This window comes from Alosa alosa, chromosome 6 (assembly GCF_017589495.1).
Source record: "Alosa alosa isolate M-15738 ecotype Scorff River chromosome 6, AALO_Geno_1.1, whole genome shotgun sequence".
Classification (NCBI taxonomy): Eukaryota; Metazoa; Chordata; class Actinopteri; order Clupeiformes; family Clupeidae; genus Alosa; species Alosa alosa.
This window is the reverse complement of record NC_063194.1, coordinates 17,226,375-17,248,992: the sequence shown is the minus strand read 5'-3', so window position 1 is coordinate 17,248,992 and position 22,618 is coordinate 17,226,375. Positions and strand designations below refer to the sequence as shown.

The following is a 22,618-nucleotide window of genomic DNA, read 5'->3' as shown; positions in this document are numbered from 1 at the left end:
AATCCACCCAATCTCTCTCTCCCTCTTCTGTCATTCTACACTGTTCTCCTATCTAAATAAAGACAAAAGCTAAAAAAAAAAAAAGAAATCCCATGGTCTTTTTAATTGGCTAAATATAACCTCAGAGAGTTGCAATAACTGATGTGAGAAAGTGTACCACATGGCGAAAGGTGAAGACTTTGTCTACTAAGGCAACTCTGATGTGTAATGCAGGGCTGTTTTACTGTATATTGGTCATTTTCATTCATGAATTTTCAAATTAATTTGCACAATGCTGTAAAAACCTTTGTATTCACCAGTATTCTCAGTATTCTCTGACTATACAGAAACAGTCTACCATATTTACAGTTACACACAAAGAGAAGGAGTGACCTACTATCATGAATATGCAATGTAAAGGTGGGGATGCCTTTTGGTGCCATCAAGTCTGGCCATCTTCTATTGTCTTTTAATTAAACTAACTAAAACTACCCCCTTTCCTGGTAAGTCCTTCAGAGGCCTGACCCCTCACTGTTCTACAAACATTAACATTTCACACCTGGTGATGGGCAAAAGGCATCTAGGCAGGCTTTCATTGAATTCAAGGATAAACAAAGGATGCTTGCATAGGACAAGGACAGGAGAAATACAGTAGACTATAAAGCTTATTCACAATTCTTTCAATACTGTCACAATGTCTGTCAACATTAAAAACTTTGAAACATATACTCTCTAGCAATCGACCCCCTCCACATCACACAGTAATGTGTAACTTAACTTTGTAGTTTTGACATATGCCACAAAGAAAATAGTGCTGCAGATTATGACATTTTTGTGGTAGGCTGCATCCATCAACTTCTAATTTACATTTACATGTATTCATTTGGCAGGCGCTTTTATCCAAAGCGACTTACAGCAATAGAATAACATTTAATCTACAGAGCTACAGCAATAGAATAACATTGATGCTGTGCAGAGGAGACCATAGCAGAGCTGCCAACTTTTCAAAAAACCTTGGAGTGAGATTTGGTGGGACCAACCAAAATGTTGTCGCGTACACAGCTGTTTTGTTTGGCTCATTAGCATCATTACTGTACAGGCAAAAATAAAAGATAAAAAAATATACAATTTCATACCATCGGTGGTTCTCATTGTTGGGACCAGGGTCCCAGAGTTAAATTAACAGTACCAAAGTGATCTACAAGGAGCACTGAAATTCTAAAGAATGAGAATTAGTGATTTACATAAGTTGTAAGCCTTACCAAACAAAATAAATAGAAATAAACATTTTTGGTTATTGTATGAACCCGCGTTCCACTGATGTTTTTTTTTGTTGTATATTTTAACGTTTAAATGCATCAATTTCGTGCAGTTTTGAAACACAATTCAGAGGATAGACTTTCTTATTTTTGTCTATGAATGGAAATGTTTGTACTGTAGCCTAAGCCATAGTTATGATGATACTGCAAAAAGTTCCCAACCACAAAGCATATATGCTGAGTTTCACTTCAGATATGGTCAAAAAAAGTGTACATTTCAGCACTCCATGAAATTATGCAGAAGTGGTCAGTGTTGTTCAGCTATATCTAAGATAAGATAGTTATCTTGGTCATTGTATTGGCCATCTATACATGCTATATCTTCCTTGCAGGACAGTTTGGGCTACCCATATCTGGGAAAGTATGATTTTTCTTCATATTTTTGCATTAATGTCACTAGGAATATGTGTATAAGTGGGATTGTCTGGAATCTGACAATATGGTAAATAGTGTACATTAGAATAGCCTACATCAGAATTTCGGCCCAAAGTTGGAGGCGATGGAAATCTTAGATTCTGCTCGTTCGTGATATGCTGTGTGATTTCTCTGTGACGTGTAGACCTACTCCGCGAGCAATTTAGTCGAACCTGGACTTGAGATTTTATTGGGACACAGCAGTTCATCACTGGAGCACCAGTAAAAAGGGTCTAGAGACACCCCTGCTAAGGTAAAACAAAATCCCGGACGATTTCGAAATTCCGGCCGGACAAATAGAGGACATGCCGGGGCAAAAGAGAACATCTGGTCACCTGACATTTTTTGACCTATATTTGGAGTACTAGAGATAGAGGAGGGAAGAGAGGAAAGTGGAGAGGAAGGAGGTAGAGGAGAGAAGAGCATGTACTGTGTATCAAGTGTGTGAGGTTGTCAGAAGCGCTAGGAAATGAGGTATTCTTGGAGTGTCTTCAACAGTTGAAGACAGAGAGGGACGCCCCTGCTCTAGTGGGACTTGGTAGATCGTTCCACCATCGGGAGACCACAGATGAAAAAAGTCTGGATTGTTATGGGTTTCAGGATGTACCAGACAACGTTCCTTGGACAAGCGCAGCGGCTGAGGGGGTAACATACAATAATCCTTTATGAGAGCACTTAAGTAAGTGGGTGCAAACCCAACAATCACTTTGTATGCAAGCATTAGTGACTTGAATTTGTCAGATGCCCCATACAAATAAAATGTCATAAACAGATGGAGTGATGTGTTTATATACGTTTTCTTTTTTGAAATATATGAAACTGGGCTACTTGGCGATTCTGGCATTTTGATGCCCCAAACGTCTCAGCAACAAATAGCTTCAGGCAATCCAACTGAAATGACAGGTGAATCTTCATGCACACAATAGCCTAGTCCTGTGGCTCAACAGCATAGGTTACTTGATGATCAGAAAAAGCATTCCTGTAGCCTGGCGAGCCAGACCCACATTAAAATGTAGGGTCTGGGCACTCACCATTCGCAGTGCTCAGCAGAGCTAGTTGGCTAGTTCAAACGTTTGCCAACATAATAAAAGCTTAGCTCTTGTCACACTGTTCGCCAGCAGCAACATCCATCTTATTTGTTTTCAAGTAGCAGGGAATTCAAGCCAAACCGTTGCAACTCTGCCATCAATCATTATGTTAAGCCCACCTAACGACTCTATACACGATTTCAATGGCCTGATTAAGTTTTGATTTCTGAAGCTCACAAGCCAACGGAGAGTTGCTAGACTAGCCCTGCCAGCAAATGTAATTTGCTGCCGCTAGGGGCGCGTCTAGATTTCTAGGCTAGCATTCCTGCACATCATGCAATAAATTAAACTAGAAAGAGTGAGAGAGAGAGTGGATGATGAGGCCAACTGGGAAGAGATAGAGGGTGGCATGGTTGAGTGAAGAAAGGAGCAAATAAGGATTTAACCAGTTGTCTTGGTAGCTTAGTTTAGTTTTGGTTTCAATACTGTTTACATACAATGCAACCTGAAAGTTTTCAGACCATTTCAACTTTTCTACATTTTGTTATGTTTCACACTCATCTTTAAATGGATTCATTTTTTCCCCTCATCAGTCTACACACAATACTCCACAAAATAGTATTCAGACACTTTGTTATGACACTTGCAATTGAGCTCTGGTACATCCTGCTTCTCTCAATGGTCGTTCAGATGCTTCTACAACTTGATTGGAGTCCACCTGTGCCTAAATGAATTCATTGGACATGGAGAGGGACACATCTGTCTATGTCAGCTCTCACAGTTGATGGTGTATGAGATTGAAAATCAAGCCACGAGGTTGAGAGAACTGTCTGTAGACCTGCGAGACAAGATTGTGTCAAGATACAGATCTAGGCAAGGATACAAGAAAATATCTGCAGCATTGAAAGTGCCTACGAGCACGGTATCGTTCCATCATTCTCAAAAGGAAAAGTTTGGAACAACCAACAGTCTTCCTAGATCTGGCCGCTCAGCCAATGTTACCGAGGTCATAATTTGTCCGCCGTTCACGGCTCTCGTACCCGCACACCTCCACACACGCCGGCATGGGAATTGAACGCTCTAACCACTAATCTAAAAGCCCAGGCTTCCAACTCAGCGGTTAAAAGCGTTCTTAAGATTAGGGGTGTGAGGATTTACACGGGCAACTAGCATGCTAGCTCAGTTCGCCTCCGTTACACCAAGATGAGTAATCCGGGACAGAAGGCCTACTGTAACTGTACGTACACACCGCCGCCGACTTGAGCTTCCAAAGAAACTCTGGTCGCCCTAAGGACGCTTGTCAAAAAAGAACAGGGAAGCTTTGGACGCTTTGGCCGCTCTGAGAGAGAGTCTTCATTCGCCCTGTAATGAGTCATTTAACCATATACCGACTTACGAAGATGATTAATTAACACCAAAACATTGCCTGGTGTCCCTTTAAGCTAAAGACAGGCAAGCTGCACGGTCTGGCTCATCCAAACCACACACTGCGTGAAACAAACACCATCATGGAATTTGGACATTACAATAAATGAGGATACCCATAAATAATCTGCATTGATAAGAGGTTTAATTGACAGAAATTACTTTTGTATGTGTAAGCTATCATCTAGAAACTACAACAGAGCCTTTCTTAGCAGCCCATTGGTGGTTCTCAAAGCTGCTGGAACCTACTGGTTGTGCTTTGGGGTAGTGAGTCTGTCTGGCAACGCGGGTGGCACCCTCACCTCCTGTCTTACCTGCTGATCTAGTAACAGGAGATAGATAACTTTACCTTTAGCTTCGTCTGTAGTCAAAACGTGTGTACAGTAATATTCTTAGCATGTAAGCCTTGTCTGCATTAGATTGCAATCTGTACCAGGCATTAACAAACATGAATACCCTCGCTGTACGTAAAGCCACAAAATTATGCTTGTGCTTACTGCGCTACACTCTAAACTTAATTTAGTCTCAAAAGTTTTGACAGAAGTATATTTCATGTTTGTGGGTTGATGAAGTGTGGACTAACTGCTCAATTGCGTCCAAGAAAACGCTAACCACGTTAGCTAAAATGACATCTCGGCATGACGACTATAGCGTAGTCTGGATGTTATGAAATGTTTCGATGTGATAGCTCACCCTCACTCATTGACTGACGGCAGGCAGCATTTGTGCAGGCAGCTACAGACACTGTTTTTGACGTGATTTAACATAATATTTTGATTTTGCAAAATCTGCATAAAATTAGGTGAGTACTGCGTTTGTAACGTGATCGAAAGTAATATTTTGACTGCCCAGGGCCCCTTACCGGTCCCGTGCCCCTGGGCAAGTGCCCAAGTTGCCCTAATGGTTAATCCGGCCCTGCCACAAAAGACAGTATCAAGCATGACAGAAGACAAAGCATACATATATTACAAAGAGGCTACATCAATACATCCAAACTTTCAACATTTGGAGACATTGCATCCATGGATAAATATTGCACTAGATCTTAATGTTGCTGGTTTAACAAAAGAATTGATTGATGTATAAAAGAGTATCCAAGTCTGTTGCGGTTGAAAGAAGGAACTCTAAAGCGCTTGTTTGAGGGCAGTAGCTGATATTCTCTGTGTAGAACATGTGAGGTGTCCGTGGAAATATATCTGCCTGAGCATGCTCTGGTTGTGGGCTTCCTGGAAGAGGTGTGCTACAGGTAGCCCAATGATCTTTGAACAGATTTTAATTTGATGATATAGTTTTGCTTTATCTTTGACTAAAAGGCTACTCAGCCAAACTGTGCTACAATAAAGCATTACACTCTGGATCACTGATCACTGTGAAGAACAAGGAGATTATTTGGGTGCTAGCTCCAAAGGACTGGACGCTGTTGTATCTTTTTGCAGGTAAATTCTATGTGAGGGGTCCATGAGAGGTTTTTGTCTATCATGACACCCAAATACTTGTAGGTGAATCAGATGTCCATCATGCATTTTGGTGTTATAGACACATACTATATAGCTATCAGAAAATAGCAATAAAGTTTGGTGCCCTCAGCTGGCACAGATCAGCCCAAAATGGGCCTCTGGCTCATGGACTAAGAGGATTTTATCACATAATGAACAATTGTTTGATTCTGTGTTTCAATTTGACTTTGGAATCATGGTTTCCATTTTGTGTTATTATACATTTCTATAAGCCTATCGTTTTCTCATGATATGAGTCAATGCTATGTGTGTTCTCTGTGTATCAGTGTATTTATCTATCATTGTACTGTATGTGTGAAGAATTCACCTTCCTTGTTTGCCTTCCTGTACTCAGGGATGGGCAGTATTTCTAATACATGTATTTAAAATACGCATTTCAAATACAAAATACTATTTTGTAATTTGTATTTTATTGAGTGATGAAATGCTACCTAGCTTAAATAAGTCATCCATTTGGATTGTTTGTCTTTGAATTATTGTCACTGATTCATAGTGGGCAATCTATTACGCCAACTGGCTGGGAAGTGCAACAGTTGTGGAGTCGGCATTCCTGTTGCTGTAAAACAGTACATCTCTAAACTCAAACAGTAGACTAACAGTCAAAAAAGTGGACTGTCAGAGCAGATACTAAAAGCCATGGCGAGTGTCCTGTTCGCTCTTAAACTTTCCATCACATTTGGTGCCTCTGCCTAGCCACATAGCCTGGCTAACGCCAGACCTCATCTCATTGAGTTTGGGTCTGGGAACTACACATTCATTTTCTCGTATTTGAGACGTGGTTTACGAATGCTCAGAGCCATTTATTGAGTGGTACGAATGTCTATCAAATGCGTCTGTACGTAGCTCATAACCGCTTCAGTGTGTCATCATCGTCTTGCTGTCCCCCCTCCGTTCTGTGATTGGTTCCTTTGTTGAGGTGAAAATCGGGTCCATGGAATCCATCCAATCGTAAATGTGTGAGTTATGTACTTTAAAGAACATTTCGAGCGATCACATAGCCTACGTTCAATGTTGCAATATTATCAGAAGGCCCTTTGTGCAATTGGCTTTTGAGCAGGATCTTACAAGAACATTTCAAAATGAATGGAAAGACACAGTGATGATGAGATTTTGCACTCAGCTGTAGCCTAGGCCTGATAGTGGTGAGTCTGTTATAGCCTATTTGCTTGTATTGTAGCCTATGCAACTATTCTATTTAACGCTGTGTGCTAGTCTATTAAACACTATGACCACTATGTCCTTGCACTATTTTCCCCCATGATCATATTGTTTCAGTCATCCAAAAGGCTCGAAGGATGCTCTTTATTATATGGCAATTTTGGAAAAATAACAATAATAATAAAAGTGAGGTGAAGTGCCAGGGATAGACAAAAAAGGCTTTTAGAGAAAAGTATTTTGTCGTATTTTGAAAATATAAAAATACAGTATTTTATTTTGATACATTTTTTGGCTGCTGTATTTTGTAGTTTATTTTGATACATTTTTAAGGTGGGTATTTGGTATTTTATTTGGAAATACATTTTGATGTATTTGTGCCTATCCCTGCCTGTACTCCTGTTTCCTAAAGTGTCTTATCAAGAAATGTCACAGAGCCTGAGAAGCCTGCGCAGTGCTAACAATATGCAGGGAGGAGTTTCACACCTATCTCTGGGTGTGTACGCTTCTTCAAACACAACACATCCGGGAGGGTTAAGTTATTCACAATTCATTTGAACGTTTTCTAAAGGTCTACAAAACAAAGCCAGCACAGGACACATAGGATTATTCAAAAATGAGGAGGGATGTAAAAAGAAGCTGCTGACCGGGAAACTGTTGCTCTGCTTCAGTACAGCAGAGACAAAGAAAGGACAGCATCCACAGATTTATAGCATATAACAGAGTACAGTGACTCCCTATACATTTAATGATTGATGACATTGAAAATGATTTTACTCCTGCCATGCATCATTACTGACACCTCAGACCTCAAAGTCTTGTCATAACACACACAATGAGACAGGTGAATAGCCAGGGGCATCGGAAGCACGGGATGAGGTGGGCTGACCCCCCTCCCAAAACAAATAGATCCATAATGCATAAACATTTTAATTGTCTACTGGTAAGTGCAAGTCACAGTCCAGTTGCATCCCAGAGTGAAGGGACACTATGGGGATACACAAATATGAATATTATAGCCTATTAATAATTTTTGTGTTTAGTAAAGTGTAAACATATAAATTGTGCCTCCCACCTCCACTGGGTTTCTGTTGAACCAATTTGAATATTATAAAAAGCAATCATGAATTAGGCTAAAGGGACAATGAACGACGCTGCATTTAAAGTAACAGAAATTAATGTTTTTCAAATAGTACTGCCTGTCATACGCTACCTTTATGTTCCTGCCTTCAGTGTTCAGTATGATCAGGCTCAGAGCACAGATATGTGGATAATGTTCAGCACTTACCTGTAAAACTACTACAAGCTGACGTGCTGACCCATGCAACTGTTCTAGCAAGAATGCAATTTTGGGTGGAAGTTTAAGTGGTTGGTTGCCCTCAGCTTCCTTCCTCTATTTATTTTATAATTTTTTGGTGGTAATTCACAGGCTTATGTAGCCAGTTCCAGTTGGAAAGATCCTTGTCAACTGTGCGTAGGCACCTAAAAATCCTCTTATCCTAAAGCAGTGTTTCCCAAAGTGTGGGCCACCAAGGCCTATTTTTCACGCGACGCGTAAGCGTGTTGGAAACGTTTCCATTCAAAAGAGAGAGTGAAGAGATGTTTTAATAAGCAGAGTGGCCGCCGCAGTGCCGCATCAGACGCGTTTCTGGTGTAAATAGAGATAGAAAACACCACACTGCCACCATGCAACTGACACGCAACAGACACGCAACAGACACGCCACGCCGGCAGTCTGCAGCCGGTCTAAATTACATTATTAAAACCATTGCTGCCGCTCCCACCACACGCATCATGCACCAAGGGGCAGAAGGGGACTTCACATTGCACGCAGCATGCGCTTTATTCGCCGCTAGGTTACTCTTGGTTGACTTTGTTGTGCTTACCGCCGGGCTCAGCACAAAATACCTATGATTTACAGCCATGTTGAACTTTAACCGCAGCACACGCAAGAGCAGCAAAGCTTTGCTCTGCGCAGCGGCAGGCCAGTTCTTGCATGCGCAAGCCATTGAAAACAAAAGTTACGTATGTAACTACGGTTCTCTGAATCCTGGATTACCGCCAGAGGCGGTGCTTTAAGTACTGAATGATCCATTTCGTGCATGCGCAGGTTGAGTGTTTATACCTACAAAGTCACCCCTGACGACCACGGAGATCTTATATCTTCCGGTGACATCAAAGGATCTGTTCCTGCAGAATCTTCTCGCGAGTGCACATGGATTCTGAGTGACAGAACGTTCTGTCGGTCATCCAGGATTCATAGAACCGTTGTTACATACGTAACTTTTGTTCTATTTCATCCTTACTGACCGCCAGAGGCGGTGCTTTAAGCACTGGATGACTCATACCAAAAAAGTCACAAGGAATTCCAATACATACCTCATTGAGAGGAAATCGCAGAGTACGGCAACAGGATCACCCCCAACAGATGGGGAGTGGCAACATTCACCCAGTAAAACCTGGAGAAGGTACTTGGCGATGCCCATGATGCCGCCTCACAGATGTCTTCTAGGGGCACGCCGCGCAAGGCCACCCTTGACGTTGCGACCGCCCTGGTAGAGTGGCACCTCACCTCGGATGGCAGGGGGTGACCACCTCCCGGCGCCATCCAGGAGTGACTGGAGGAACTCCAAAATCTTTGGAACTGAACAGTGCACAGGGTCCTCACCCCTGTCTGAACACCATGCAGTAAACAGCTGCCATCTATTCCCATACTGCGCCCGAGTAGAAGGCGCCCTTGCTTTCAATATGGTATTACAGAAATCACCTGAACACTCAGTCAGCAGCGGGTCGGGCCCTGCAGTGGCCAGACAGATCTGGCCCTGTAACTGAGAAAGAACCCTCCTGTCGGGGAGGCACCATGGTGAACTGCTGCAGAGCCTGTGCAGCAGTGGAAACCATATTCTCCCCGGTCAGAAGGGGGCTACCAACAGCAGCCTATGCCCCTGCTGGAGGACCCTCTGTAGCGTCGGAAAAATCAGAGGGATCGGCGGAAACGCATAGAGAACCTCTGGCCAATCGTGGGTGAGAGTATCCTGGCCCAGAGGGCTGCTCTCCTCTGTCCAGGAGAACCAGAGGGGGCAATGGGTTGACTCCTCTCAGACAAAGAGATCCACCTTGCCCTGCCGAAGATGTCTCAGATGTTGAGAACCACCTCCGGGTGAAGCCGCCACTTCCCCGGCGGAGGCTTGCAACGAGAGAGCAAGTCTGCCGCCTGATTCTGTTCCCCAGGCAAATACATTGCTCTCAAGCTGGCCAGGTGTGGTGCTGCCCACAGCAGGAGGTGCCTACTTGGTGGTTTATGTGAGAGACGGTCGAGACATTGTCTGACCGCACAAGCACATGCTGGCCTCCCAGGAAGGGAAGAAAAACCTGCAACGCCCTGTGCACAGCCTGCAGCTCCAGAACATTGACATGCTGTGAGTGGTCCCACGCAGGCCACAGCCCCTGAGCTGTCCGGCACCCCACCCCAAGAGGGAGGCATCTGTTGTGATGGTTTCCTGACGGGATGCAATGGAACCCATGAGCATGCCCTGGAGGAGAAACAAACTCTCCCTCCACGGGGGGCCAGAGCAAGGCAATGGTATGACACTTTGAGTCTCCTGTGCCGGTGCCACTTGACATCCAGATGAAAGCTGTGCAACCACCTCTAAAGGGGACGCAGTGACAGCAGTCCTAGAGGAACCACGGTAGCAGCAGCCATCAGTTTCCCTAGGAGGCCCAAAAACACATAACGCAACTGCCTGCCCTCCCGAAACAGGAGAAGGAGGCGGAGGATGTCGTCCACCCGCTGTGGCGAAGGGAAAGCCTTCATGGTGACTGCATGGAGAGTCACCCCGAGAAAAACTGTGCTCTGCGATGGAACCAGGCAACTCTGTGAAATTCACCTGGAGGCCCAGGCGGACCACATGGGAGAGAAGACACGTTGTGTCCAGGGACACCTGAGACTGGGATGGCGCACAGATGAGCCAGTCGTCCAGATATGGCAGGATCTTCATGCCCCACGACTGCAGGTGCGAGAGGGCAGCCATCACACACCTGGTGAACACCAGTGGGGAAAGGGAGTGACCAAATGGGAGCACCCTGAACTGGAAATGACGCCCTTGAAAAGCAAACCACAGAAACTGGAACTGGAAATTGGAAACGCGGAACCAAACAGCTCCCCCGGTTTCACCGGAACACTGCGGAGGGTCATCCTGCAGGCCTCAGTGAGAGGAGATTGTGCCAACCAAACCTGGCAGCATGCCTGAACGAGAGTAGACATCAACCACTCCAACTCTCTAGACATCAACGCGAATGCCTGTAGGGAAGCGTCACTGAAATTGTGGACAGAAGCATCCAGATCAGCCTCCTGCAGGGATGCTGACAGAGCGAGCATAAGGTGGGACATGGAGTTACCCAGGCGTGCCGCTGTGTCATAGGCCTTGGAAAGCAGGTCATCTGTAACCCGACACTGGGGACGAGGAGACCTTGCGTCCGATCTCAGAGCCTCATCAGGTGAGAATTAGAGCAGCTATAGTTGGCTCAACTGCTGGCATGCGGTCCAAGCCAAACTTGGGTGCATCCTGTATGGCTGCCAGGGTCCGGCCGTCGGACGTTGCATGAGAGAGGGCTGTAGAATCCCTCCAGCATGCTTGCAACTCCCTCAGATACTCCTCCGATGGAGGCACAGTAAAGTTGATGGGGACTGGGACACGACTGAAGAAAGCACTGGCCGGAGCCGGCTGAGCCTGTGGCACGTCTAACTGCAGACGGGCCAGAGTCATATGAATGGTGGCTCCCATTGAGCAGTCCTCAATACCACCATTAGAGCTATGGGTCGAAGAACGGGAGCCGACCACGGAGGGACGGGAGGCTACATCCTGTGGGACCACATCCTGCTCATATTCATCAAACTGGGCAGCTGACACTGCCATGGAAAGCACATCCTCCTCCGACCCCAAGGAGGCTGCCGGAGGAGCAAGAGCACCTGGCTGCCCTGCTCCAGTCCTAGACTGGAAGGCCAGGAAGAGGGACTTCATGTTATCGAGTTCCACCATTAATAGGTCCACCTTGGAAGCAAGCCCAGACTCCCTAGCCTTCTTCCCAGAAGTGGGGCCTGCGGTCTCAGCAGCCCGACGTCTAGATCGGCCAGCCGGAGATGGAGCCAGTTGCTGGGCTGGGGTCAACTGTTCGGGTGACGAAGCGGGGCCCAACAGTTGCTCCACCTCAGCCATCCGGCCCGTGTAACACTTTGCAGTGCTGTGTTCTATTTGCAGAATTCACATGAAAAAAATATAAAAATAGGCTTAAAAATCCGTTATCCATTCTTTAGGACAGCACAGTAAATGGGTTATTACGTGAACCACAAGCACTGGGGGGAGAACACCATCTAGCTGGGCCAGGCTAGATGGTGGATGAGAGCGTCGCCTGAAGTTGAAGAAAACTTCGCCGATTTTTGGGAGATGGGACGTTAAACATAAGTCTAGGCTATACAGGCCTATAGGGTACCCTACCCTAGGGCATTTTTGTTTATTTAACACTAGGTTTCTAGACTAGGTTTCATTAAACAAAGACACAACAGTGAGTAATCAGTTTCAACACGGACCCCAGCCTAACAACCCTCACTGCCCGAGGCATGATACCGCAGTTTATGCAGGGATCGTCTGAAAGACCCTCCTTTCGATGCTCGAGGCCAAGGCATGAGGGACATAAATCATGGCCATCCTCAAGTTGTGGGGGAGCCATACAGGCCGAGCAGGACTGGTTGCCAACCATGCTGACAACCAGCAAAAACGACAAAAAGGAAGCAATAGACACTGGGAGAGGGAGCGAAAGCACAACTTTCACCAACAAATGTAAAAGAAAAACTTAGCCTCAGTGGGAACGCTGTCACTGAAGCACACCTATGCCGGGAGCGGTAGCGAGAGCACTGCATTCACCAGCTAAGGGTAAGCTATCACAACGAAATGAGACAGTAAGTGCAGCACAGATGCCGGGAGAGGGAGCGAAAGCACAACCTTCACCAACAGATGTTGCAAAAAAGAAAAAGAAAAATGCTGCTACCACCAAGCAACATCCGTGCTGAGAGCGAGAGCGAAAACACTGCCCCTACCAGTTAAGGGTAGTTACTAATAACAAACAACACATTGCGGGCGCTTGATTAGCCAACAGAATATTAAGGGTAGGTTACCAATGCCGGGAGAGGGAGCGAAAACACAGCCTTCACCAACAAATGCACCAATATTTAAAACTGATTCACATAATAGTCAGCTGCACAATGCCGGGAGAAGGAGCGAGCACGCTGCCTGCACCGACACACAAATATACAACCAGCAATATGTAACAAGAAAAAAACAAAGTAAACTTAACCAGCCGAGGAAAAGGCGCCGAAGCAGGAGTCACAAACCTCTCGGCGGTGTCCGTTGCGGCCTCTGAAGGGCTCGCAGCTCCAACAGAAACATCACAAGGCCACCAACAACGAACGAACAACTGCAAACAAGTAGCTTTAGCTTTTAGCAAAGATTCTTAGGGCTCTATTTTAATGGTCTAAAACGGAAGTGTCTTTGCGCAAAACGCAAGTCACTTTGTGGGCGGATCTTGGGCGCTGATGCTATTTCACCAGCGGGTTAATTGACTGTTGCGCCCGACGCAAATCTAAAATCGGGTGGTCTGAAGTAGCTACATTAATCATGGGTGTGGTTTGGGCGTAACGTGCAACAAACCAATCAGAGCATCATCTCACATTCCCTTTAACAGTAGGCACGCTTGTTCCATAGCTGATTGATATTATGGTGGTGTATTTGCCAGGCGCAGCCAGGAGCGTTCACAGCGCTATAATCACTGTTCAGTTGGGAACAGTTAGCTATTGATTTTTCCTCTTGACAAAATGTAATACAGAATTGTCACAAAGACATACTTTCCGATGTTTTGGGTTCACTCTCACTGAATCACAAGGTTATGAATGCATGGTGATATTTTTGCAATGTACAATGTAATCTAACATTACCTCTCTATAGACAATGCATATCTTCTGTGAGTTAATCTCTTCTCTCCCGTGTTGCCGCTGGGGCATTTGGGTTAAATGGCATCGGCATGCAATTCAACATCACGTCTCTTTAAGTCCTCAAATATTTCCTAATTTATGTCATCAACACATCTGTGATTCGTGAAAATGTGTACGCTAGATTTATGCCTATTTTTTCACATCTTAATGGACACCACACTGATTTCCCTCGAGTGGTAATATTTTTCTTTGAAATTATTTATGGTTTACAGCAGTGGTCCCCAAACTTTTTCTTCCGAGGGCCAGCTCACTATGCCTGGCTCTAAGAGAGGGCCAGATATTCGGAGTATACTAGTAACCATAAATAGGCGGAAATAACCAGAAATTACCACTTTCACTCACCTGATGAGAACTTGTGAATTTGTATGAACATTTGAACGAGTGAATAAAAAATAGAAATAATTATCCCAGAAAGTCCCAGAAATATGACTTGAATAGAAGTTAGTTAGTTATTAACAATTAATTGATAAACGTCTAGAATACTTTGAGCACTGATGCAGTCAGCATAGGCCTCTTGCATTGTTTGCAGGTAGGCCTACATTTCATTCCGTTTTCGATGGAAAACGCAAAACAGCGCCAAAACAACCACCAGTGGACAAAAATAGTATTACATGTGTACTATTAAGACTCGCCATTGAGCAGGGATGTCAAAGTCAAATACATTAGAGGGCCAAAAAAACAAATTTGCTACAAGCTGAGGGCCGGACTGGTTCAATGTTTATTAAAACATATTAAAATGACTGCACGTAACCTATTGAACCAAGACGTGTACTATATTTTATTTAATGATTAAATGAATAATGACTGTGACTGAAGTGCGGGCAAAGTTTGCACAAATGTACGATTTTTCCCATCCTCACCGACCTTGTCATGATCATATGATGCCTCCTTGCTGCTTTGTCGTCTACATCAGCCTTTCTCAAACTTCTTTGACCTGAGGCCCAGTCAAGGCATACTTTGGGGTCATAGGGCCCACCTACATGAACCCACCCCCTCCTCCCACCCCCCATTAAATTATCATAATGATATCACAATTATTTTTATTTTTATACTATATTGCTATACATGCACTTCAAAACAGTGTTTAAAAGTGCTAAGATTGTTGTTAAAAAGTTTGTGAAAACATGCACATCAGAGTACTGCTTTACTAATGTAAAATATAATTAGGCCTTCAATAGTTTCATTGTTTTTGCATTGTTGCATGATGCTTGCATGAGAAATACTTCTCAAAACAACAGCAGTTATATGGGTGCCGTTGTTTTAGGATGTTTCCCTCATGCAAGCATCATACACTGATAGAATATTTATATGTTATTTAATTACATTTAATCTGAATGCCTGAATGTAAGGATTCAGGAGACACAATACCAGCTTTGTGAATGGTAAATGGCGGATCAGATCATAAGTGAAATCACTGATCTGGAGATCTTTAACTATCTTTTACTAAGACTAATAGAGCCACAGCTCCATTGTCACCAAGTTCCACAGAGTCAGTGTCAAAGTCTCCACGACCCCCAGCTGAGGCCAGGGGTCGATCACGGGCCAGTCGATCACGGTGGAGAGCCACAACTCTCCGGCGCTTAATCAGTCTCACACGATAGACCACATCAGACAGCTTCTCTAAGACATCGTGACGGCCCGACCCACTAGCTAGTGAGTTTCGGGAAATGCCTTTCTTTCTCTCAGACGTACACACTTAATCGCCGGTCTGGAACTCACCTGGCTGACAGCGCCAAATATCGTAAGCTTTTGACGGCGTATTCCAGCTTCACTCATAGCCTGCCGGGCCAACTTCGTGTACTCCCTTCAGTCTCGCGTAGCTGCTTGTAGTATTCCAGCCCTGGCTTACCTCCAATCTCTGCTTCCGGAGGCGAACCGAACACCAAGTCCACCGGCGTGCGTAGCTCTCGCCCGAACATCAGAGCTGCCGGTGTGCATTTCGTTAACTCTTGCACCGCTGTGCGATATGCCCAGAGCACCAGGGACAAGTGTAAGTCCCAGTCCTTTTGTCGGCGGTCAGCCAATATGGCCAGCTGCACTGCTAGCGTCCGGTTAAACCGTTCCACCAGCCCATCGCTTTGTGGATGCAGAGGTGTTGTTCTCGTTTTCCGGGTGCCCATGCGCTGGCAAACCTCAGCAAACACCTCTGCCTCGAAATTCCACCCTTGGTCGCTGTGGAGCTCTTCCGGTGCCCCGAACCGCAGGACATCTCAGTGACCAGTCTGTCCGCTGTCGTGTGTAGGCTCTGATCTGGCACCGCGATACGCCTCCGCCACTTAGTGAAATAGTCCATGGCCACGAGCACGTAGCGATTTCCCGCTCTGTGACTGGCAGTGGACCCATGACATCGGCGGCTACCCGCTCCATGGGGAGCCCCGACTGCGTATTGCTGCAGCGAGCTGCGGCGTCGCGTGGGGCCCGCTAACCCGCTCAGGCGTCACAGCAGTGAACATGCAGTTCAACGTCCAGCCTGCATCCCGCCAATAGAAGTGGCCTCTCAGCCCGTGGGAGAGTCCTTGTAATGCGAAATGAGCCGCCCCCACTGCCCCATGCACATGTTCCAGTACACAGGCTCGTAATCCAGTAGGAACCAGCAACTGGAAAATGTCAGATTGTCTATCGGGAGCTCGCCAGTGTCTATACAACAGTCCTTGACGTGCTACTATTCCCGGCCACTGAATAAATTGCTTTGGTCTCTGGATCGAGTGCTGATACGTCAGTCCATGGCGGTCGACTGCGCGTCCGTGGCCCCAGCTGCCGCTCTGCAGTGCTGCATTGTGGTGTTGGGGTGCGGTGCGTTGTCTCCGGTCTCTCGATCACTGTAGCTGGTAGCGGAAGGCGGCGAGACGACCTCGGGGTGCTGCTGGCGAGCGTTGACTCTCTTGATGGCGCGGCGCTGGCGAGCGTTGGCTCCCTCACTGTCGTGCTGTTGGCGAGCGTTGACCCTCTCGTTGGCACGACGCTGGCTAGCGTTGAAAACAGCGACTCTCTTTCTCTCTGCCAGCGGTGATGCAGCCTGTAGCCGACGAGCGGGCTCCGGTTGAGCCGCGGCCAGGCTCCTCTCCTCCCTCCAGTGGCAGTGTTGGCACTGGTCTGCTGCACAGACGCCTGGACAGGGCGTCCCGTTGCCGTGGAAGGCGACCCGCCGGTGTCGAATCTCCATGTCATAGTCCTGGAGCGCCTCCAACCAGCGAGCCAGCTGGCCCTCTGGTTCTTTGAAGTTCAGCAGCCAGAGTGACGCGTGGTCCGTTCTCAGCAGGAACTGTTTGCCGTAGAGGTAGGTTCGGAAATGGCGCACTGCCACCACCACAGCCAACAGTTCTCTGCGTGTCACGCAGTAATTCTTCTCCGCTCGGTCCAGTGAGCGGCTGAAGTATCACGACCACTTGCTGCGCCCTGCTCGCCTGCTTGTGAGGGGGCGGCACCGGCGCCCATGTCCATGTGGCGTCAGTGTCCAGGATAAACGGCAGTCGAGGTCAGGGGAAGCACAGGGGCCTCGCGATAAGCCCTCGCAGCAGCCAGAATGCCACGTGCGCACTCTCGTGTCCACTCAAATAGCTGGCCCTTGTCGTCCAATCGATGCAGCGGGCTGGCGACTGTAGCAAAGTCCCGAATGAAGCGCCGGTAATATGACGCCAGGCCCAGGAAGCCCCGCAGCTCAGCACCATCGCGTGGAACAGGCCAACGTCTCACCGTCTCCACCTTAGCTGGGTCGGTGGCCACTCCGGCGGCCCCCACGACATGGCCTAGGAATCCGGTTTGCCTCCGGAACAGGTGGCACTTTTTCGGGTGCAGTTTGAGCCCAGCACCCCGTATGGCGTCTGTAAAGGAATTATTATTATCATTGTATAAAACACCTGTGTAAACAGATATATAAATCATCTCTGTAATCAAAAATATTATGCTGAGTTTCAAGGACACAGAGTTCGAGTTGGGACACACAGGAAAAGCCCCACTGCATCTGAGTGTGTCTGTGCGTAGGTTTTGAGGAAAGTCGCGCTGGAGGAGATAGATGTCTGGCATCCTGTTTCTTTGTGTATCTGTACAATAAAAGACACTGCTTTTGGGCTGCAGGTTCAGAGACTGATGGTGAGGGGTTTCATACTAGTCTGTGAGCAAACCAATACTACGTGTTGTGGTTCTTGTGTCTATATGTTGAGGTAAATTCCTTGACAGCGTCGAACACCTTTTCCAGATGTCCTATGGCACCGGTGAAGTCTGTTGCATGACACAGGATGTCGTCCAGGTAAACCACGCAGCATGTTAGGTGGAATGCCCGCCAGGACCGCGCTCCATCAGCCGCTCAAAGTTAGCTGGCCCGTTGCATAGGCGAATGGAAGTACCGGAACTGCCACAGCCCTTGCCCGATGGTAAACGCTGTCTTGGCTGAGCTTCGGGGCTTCGCTCAATCTGCCAGTAGCCACTCGTGGAGTCCAGCGACTAAACCAGCAGGAGCCGGCAATGCTGTCCAGCACATGCACAATCTCGCGGGGGAAGCGGGTAGGAGTCTTTCGGGTTACCTGGTTGAGGCCTGTAGTCAACACAGAACCCCCACGAGCGTCCTTCTTCGGACGAGTACAGCGGCGCAGCCCAGGGACTACTGCTTGGCTCTATCACTCCTGCGGGCCATTTCCTTGATCTTTTCTTCAGCTGCTTGTCGTTTGGTGAATGGTAAGCGATGAGGCTGAAGTCGGATGGGCCGAGCATTTCCGGTGTCGATATCGTGTTGGACCAGGCTCGTTCGGGTGCAGTCCTCATCTCTTGCAGCGAAGATGTGGGTGTCGCTGCTAGTAGTCTCCGCACCTGGCTACCCTGTGCTTCACTCAGCCCCTCACAGCTCACGAGTGCAGAGTTCATTTCACGGCTTGCCTTGTCTCTAAAGGGCAGCTCTCTGGCCGAGAGTGGTGTTTGCTCAACCCGCTCTCTTGGCTCCTCCCCTGGTGGCGTGAGCTGAGCAGTGGCGGCCTCAGCGAGCGGACCTGGATGATACCTGTTGTTTTCGCGGGCTTGAGTTTCGCGGGCTTGTGTGGGGAGGGGCGGAGACTCAGCAAGCTGACCTGGATAAGACCTGTTGTTTTCGCGGGCTTGAGTTTGGCGGGCTTGTGTGGGGAGGGTGGAGTCTGGTATGGCCAGTACTCTTTGCGAGTTAAGCTTCCTCTTGGACTTGTGTGGAGCGAGTTGGAGAGTTCTTCGTCGGCGCCAGTTCTCCGCACTTCATGCTCTGTTTTCCCCGCCCGTGTGCAACACTCACGCTGCTCGTCCCCAAGCGTGGTGTGAACGGGAAAATGTCCACCACAGCCCCCCATTTCTCTAGAACGCCCAGGCGAGAATGCAATCATCCTGAATGCTAGCCAACCAAAGCCCGCTCGCCCGTCTCACCGTTGATGCACATGCACACCACTTTTTTGTCCATACAGTTCCGCTTGCTCTCCGGTAACTGTTGTGATCTTGCGTTTTTGTCTTTTCCCCAGCCTCTGGGTCTGGCTACCAGCGTGCGGGTAAGACCGGGGCGCAAAGCGAAGATGGTGGAGCCAGTATCGATCAAAGCGCGACACCGAGTCCCATCTAGTGTGCAGTCCACATACAGTCCTCTGGTTTGGCCGAGCCGGCCCAGCCGTATGCAATCCATAGCCCCTCCCGCGGTGCCATCCTTCTTTTAGTAACTGGGGCGCGAGCGTGAGGGGTGCCGGGGCTGGGCAGTACCATGCGATGTGTCCCGGCTCGCCACACCGGTGGCATCCGTCTCCGCTGGCGGCCTCTTCCACTTTCAGCGTGGGCGGCGTTGTGGTGGCTGTGCCGTGGTCTGCCGCGTCACCTCCAGTTCCTCCCCGTCTTCCTCCATCGATGTCTGGCGTACGCAATGCCTCGACTCTGTTGTGCGGAAGATGTTTTCCACCCGTTCGGCTTCCGCGAGGGCCGTGGACAGCGAGCTGGGGGCTCTCAGGTGAAGGTGATCTTTTAGCCGCTCTGGGTGGATGCCTCGCACGAACGCTTCCAGTGCCATCTCTTCATGTAGACCCTGGCTGTCCGTTGGGTAGCCCCGCCGGGCATACAGCTGCAGGTCAGCCGCGAACTTGCCCAGTCTCTCGTCCTTGTGTCGCCGTCTGGAAGCGAGTTGTTCTCTGGCATCGCTGATGAAGATTCTCTGGCCGAATCGTCGTTGCAAAGCTGCTTCGATTGCGGTCCAGCTTACTTGCTCCGCCGGTGGCAGGTCTTCTAATACTTGTAGCGCTTCCCCCTCCAGAGCCAACGCCACCTGTACGCCCGTTCTCTCCGCCGACCAGCCATTCAGCTCGGCTACCAGCCGGACCTGTACCAGGTATGTCGCCAGTGGTCTTTCGCCATTGTAGTGGGGCAACTTTACGCTGGGGCGCCCTTCTACCGCCGCCGTCGCACCAGGGACCGGCCGGTTTCCAACGCTCCCGTGTGGAGCGGGTTCCAGTGGCGGGATGCTGCCATTAGCCCGGTTCGTTCCCTCCTGTGGCCGGGGGCGGGTCTCTTCATCACAGTCACGCTGCAGGCTGGCTCCGTCTGCTGGGCCCAGCAGGTGGCCATGGGTGAGCACGCTGTCGAAGAGCCATCTTGGCAGGAAACTCATCATCGCCAGGGCATCAGTTGCAGCTTTCTCCTTCCGTCCAGTAGGGGTTGTCATCCCACTTCTGACACCAATGTAACAAACTGCACAGTTCGTCTTAGAATGGTTTTATTGGTTACGCTCCAAAACACACAAACGCATAATGCCGGGCCAGACCTGGCCCTTATGCTCCAGCACTAAACAGCTATGTGAGGGTGTATCTACAACACACACTAGTTAGGCCCGGTTATGAACACTGTAACCAACTATAAACATAAACACGACAGTCAGGACGCACAACATTGGTAACTTGCATGGTTAACATTAACATTCAACATAACACATCAACCGAACAGCATCATGGGAGCACAGTCATGAACAGCTAGGCTCAGATCATTACAATACTTAATGCCAAACAATGTTTTATGTAGTCTGTGCTGTTTTTTATGGAAGTTGCATAAATCCACGTTGTTCTATTAAATGTCGTTTCATAATTAGCCTTCCAATAGGTTGAAGCTTAGCTTTGCTACCAACGTGCACACGCATGCATTGAATAAACGCTCATACCACGACTTAATTATATCCCTCTATGTTTGATGACACCAAATTAACAAGTATTTCCTACTAATTGCAGAAATGTTTGTTTTCTTTTTCTGTCCGCGGCTCCTTGACCAATTGCGCAGCAAATTATCAGACGATGGCCCTGGAATAATTTCACTCTGCAGACCATTGTCCACATTGCGGACCGCGGCCCATAGTTTGACAAATGGTGACCTGCATGCTGCCATATTAAGGCCTTTTTACGGTGTGTTTTAGCCGGGTTTTCGCGTGGAAGGCTCTGTAGAAATCTGGCACCCTATTCAACTAAGTTAAACTGAAGAGCGTGCCGTTCACAGACACCAGAATGAACAAGTTCACAGTAACGTTCATCAGGCAGTAGTAGCCTAATACAGTACAGTTCACGTTCGCTCAAAATACATGAACGAGTGACTTTGACATGTCTGCCATAGAGAATGAATGGGGGAAATTACGGAGGTTATAGTTTGACGATGTTGTACTCCCGTGCGGGCCAGATGCTGATAGAAGATTGGCCTGATAGAAGTTTAATTTTTCAAGCTCACAAGTCAATGGAGAGTTGCTAGACTAGCCCTACTGCCGCTAGGGTGCGTCTAGATTTCTAGGCTAGGTCTGTGGCGGAATTGTTTTCTGAAACTGCAAAATATCAACAGTGAACGTTTGCGCCGGAACACGCCCCGTCTTTTCGCTGAATCGAATCGAATTCCCTAATTTACAGGCATGTACCTGTGGAGGGAAAATTCCAATATGCGCTGACTGCAAAATAGGAAAGACAAAAGGGCGAGTATACAAAGTCAATTGCGTTGGGACGCAAGATAGAGCCCTTAGTCTTTAGCTAGCGCAGTGATACGACCTGCAAAGCAAGAAGATGAAAAGTAACAGATCCTCTGATGTCCGTGGTAGGATCTCCGTGGTCATCAGGTATCAGGGGTCACAGGTGACTTGTTCGTATAAACACTAGACCTGCGCATGCACGAGATGAATCATTCAGTGCTTAAAGCGCCGCCTCTGGCTGTCAGTAAGGATCAAATAGAATAATGTGTTTCATAGTGCAGCGATGTTTGCGCATGCAGTGTGAACAGTTTCTGAACATCCTTTAACACAGGGGTGGGCAAACTTTGGCCCGGCCCGCCAAGCACTTTAATCCGGCCCTCCGAGCATTTAATTAGGTTATCAGGCTGCTCGCTATTTTTTTCCTGCTATAGAAACAACTTTGGTTAGCTTTACTGCAAACGGCTTTTCACTCTTCTTAGAGAACGTTTAAAATGTCAATGTCAAAACATCATGTTACATTGCAGCAGATCTAACTTGAACGTTATGCTACTCCATTTAATTGGGAACGCGTCTGAGCGCTCACAAGAGGGAGAGAGAGCGGCAGGTTCCAGCTGGCTTGCTATTGATAATTGACATCTCCTTCTTATAAGAAACGTTTAAAAGGAAATAATGAAAGCAACAGTAGTTTCCACTACTGACCATTTATAAACTGTGAGGGCACAGCCATAGGCACAGTACTAGTGGAGCGGAGCTGGCAGAAGATTGAGAACTAAATGTGAATTGTTCTTAACGACAGTGCAGTACATTTGTTA

General features: G+C 47.5%; 1 long non-coding RNA gene across 2 annotated transcripts in view; it reads right to left on the bottom strand.

The window, feature by feature from the left end:
• The window catches only part of LOC125296280, a 313,747-nt gene that overhangs the window by 186,769 nt on the left and 104,360 nt on the right, over positions 1-22,618 (bottom strand). The window lies entirely within an intron of this gene.